The sequence below is a fragment of the Camelus ferus genome, chromosome 1 (assembly GCF_009834535.1).
Source record: "Camelus ferus isolate YT-003-E chromosome 1, BCGSAC_Cfer_1.0, whole genome shotgun sequence".
Lineage (NCBI taxonomy): Eukaryota > Metazoa > Chordata > Mammalia > Artiodactyla > Camelidae > Camelus > Camelus ferus.
Window position 1 is genome coordinate 93,026,318 of NC_045696.1, and position 3,146 is coordinate 93,029,463.

At 38.0% G+C, this 3,146-nt stretch overlaps 1 protein-coding gene across 1 annotated transcript in view; it reads left to right on the forward strand.

The window, feature by feature from the left end:
• The window catches only part of STRIT1 (small transmembrane regulator of ion transport 1), a 138,483-nt gene that overhangs the window by 58,649 nt on the left and 76,688 nt on the right, over positions 1–3,146 (forward strand). The gene's annotated exons all lie outside the window — the stretch shown is intronic.

Here is a 3,146-nt window from a genome sequence, read left to right on the forward strand (position 1 = left end):
ATTGTACGATATATCCTCGTAGCTTATTTATTTTCTACATAATAGTTTGTACCGCTTAATCCCCTACCCCTATTACTCAGCTTACTTAAGTTGATTTCTTAATCCTGCTACAGTATTGCAGTATTTATCACTTTAATTATTTTGTCATAATTTAGGGCCTAATTTAGAAACTTGGTCATTTAGATATGGAAAATTTATTGGAAGATCAGGCCCCTGCAGATACTAGAATTGAGCATTTAAATCACAGTGGCAATAGGTCCCTGAATCTGTGTCCCTCCACCTTCTAGGGCAACACGACGTTCTCAGAAGGCCAGGATAGCCCTGTGTTATATCCTTGACAGCTGATTATCCTTCCTCTTTTTGAACATCTGCAGAGACAAGAAGCTCACTACCTCCCAAGGCAGACATTAAGGGGCTGAATGCTGTAAAAATGTGCAAAGTGGGTGCATGGATTGATGGAATGAGTGTACTATAAGGACAGGAAATCATACTCAAAGACTGGGATTTCAGAGTTTAAACTTGAGCAGTTGAATTACTGGGGATATGTGCATGATATTCTCCAAATCTTGGACCAGGTCTGATGAGAACAGTGTTGATCTTGTTGCCATCTTTCAAAGTTCTATCTTCTGCAAAAACTGGGGCTTGGTCTGCATTCTGTAACACTTTATTCAAGTGCCAGGGGGTTCTCTCCTTATGAGGAAAACTTATATGTGTTTTAAACACAGACAAGTAGAAATTCTTAAACTGTGGAATGCTGAGGCTGGGGTACCTGCACAAGCCTGAGTTTGAATTTCTAGGACATCTGAACATCCCTGGCCAAAGTTTGATTTTGGTGAGGACTGCGTACACCAAGAGAGGCAGTAATGCTCCCTCAATATTCCAGTAGAAAAATGCTCCCCTACTTTTCTGACGTTCCTTGCAGGGAGGTCAAAACCACGTATCTGGTTTTGGCTAACAGATAGTGAATAGAAGAGATACGTGTTTCCCTTAATCAGATGCAATTAAGAGGAGGTGTGAGCTCTCTGCACTTTCTCTCGCTTTGCTGTGCACATCCTAGAAATCATCATGGAGGGAGCCTGTATCTCCAAGCCACCATGTGGAGGATGTTACCTCGGGGAATTGCTCGTCTGCATTGGACTTTAAATGACCAAAGAAATGAATTGCTGTCATGTTAAGCTGCTGAGATTTGGAGGTTTGTAATACTTTGTTAGAAGAGCCCAGCTTAACCTGATTAATAAACCACCCGGCCAGAAGACTCTCATGTGGGGGCTGAAAGCCCAAGGGGAGTATAATTTGAGCCTTTTTATGTCTCTTTTAATCTCTGATTTCCTTTCAGTCCATCAGGATGTGCTGGCTACTAAAGATTTGCAGAGGAAATTGGATATTTTTCACTAAAATGAAATTTTGGGCTTACGTATTAGTTCCAGTTATCAATGTGATATCACTCTGAAGCAAAATTGACTATGAGAAAAGGGAGAAATTTAATTTTTGAGGGAGTCGCAGAGAAATGGAATAGATAATTAAACTGAGGCTACATGACTAAACCATTGCAGAAGCTTCTCTTGCCTGTAGAAACAGCCGATCTGTTTTCATTTTTGGTGAAAAATCTGAGATGTTAAACAGAGATCCTTACCTATCCTCAATTCTCCTCCTCTTCGTGGTAACAAGGATTTTCATTAGTCATTTGCCTTTTTCCCCAGAGGACTCAGGACCTTGTCCCTTCCTGAGGATTCAGGCCATATGCAAGCATTTCACCCTCACTTTACCCTCTAATGTCCATCACAGCACATCATTTATTCCCTGCGTTTATCTGTTATAATCTTCCCCCCCTTTTTTAAATTAAAATATAATTGACTTACAATGTTATATTAGTTTCAGGTGTGTGACATAGTGATTTGTTATTTTTGTACATTTCAAAATGATCACCATGGTAAGTCTAGCTACCACCTGTCACAAAGTTTTAACAATATTATTGACCGTATTTCCTAGTCTCTATATTACATCCCGTGACTTATTTATTTTATAACTGGAAGTTTATACCTCTAAATCTCCCTTCACCTATTTCACTCCTCCCCCACCCTCTTTCCTCTGGCAACAGCCAGTTTGTTCTCTGTATCTATAAGTCTGTTTCCATTTTGTTATGTTTGCACAGTTGTTTTGTTTTTTAGATTCCATGTATAAGTGAAATCATATGGTATTTGTTCCTCTCTGTCTGATTTATTTTACTCGGTATGTTACCCTCTAGGTCCATCTACTCTATTAAATATGTATATCCATATATATTCATTTATTGATAGACACTTAGGTTGCTGCCATATATTAGCTTTTGTATATAATGTTAAAATGAACATTGGGGTGAATATATATTTTCAAATTAGTGTTCTTGTGTTTTGTTGAAAAAATACCCAGAAGTGGAACTGCTGGATTGTATGGTAGTTCTAGTTTTAATTTTTTGAAGAATCTCCATACTGTTTTCCATAGTGGCCACACCAATTTATAATCCTAGCAGTCCATGAGGGTTCTTTTCTCCACGTCCTTGCCAACAGTTGTTATTTGTTGTCTTTTTGATAATAGCCATTCTTACAGGTGTGAGGTGATACACTGCTGTGGATTTGACTTTTTCCCTGATGTTTTGTGAGGTTGAGCATCTTTTCACATGCCTTTTGGCCATCTGTATGTCTTCTTTGGAAAAATGTCTACTCAGGTCCTCTGCCCATTTTTTGATAAGTTTGTTTGTTTTTTTTAATGTTGAATTGTATAAGTTCTTTGTATATTTTGGATGTTAACCCCTTATCAGATATGTCATTTGCAAATATCTTCTCCCATTCAGTAGGCTGCCTTTTCATTTTGCTGATAGTTTCCTTCACTATGCAAAAGATTTTAAGTCTGAAATAGTACCATTTGTTTATCTTTCTTTGGTTTTCTTTGCCTGAGGAGATAAATCACTTCCCCCCCTCCCCAAATTGCTAAGACTCATGTCAAAGATCATACTGCCTATGTTACTTCTCTAAAAGTCTTATGGTTTCAGATCTTACATTTAACTTTTATTCTATTTTGAGTTTATTCTTGTATGTGGTGTGAAAAGGTAATTCAGTTTGATTCTTTTGCATGTAGCTGTTCAGTGTCCCCATCATCACTTATTGTGA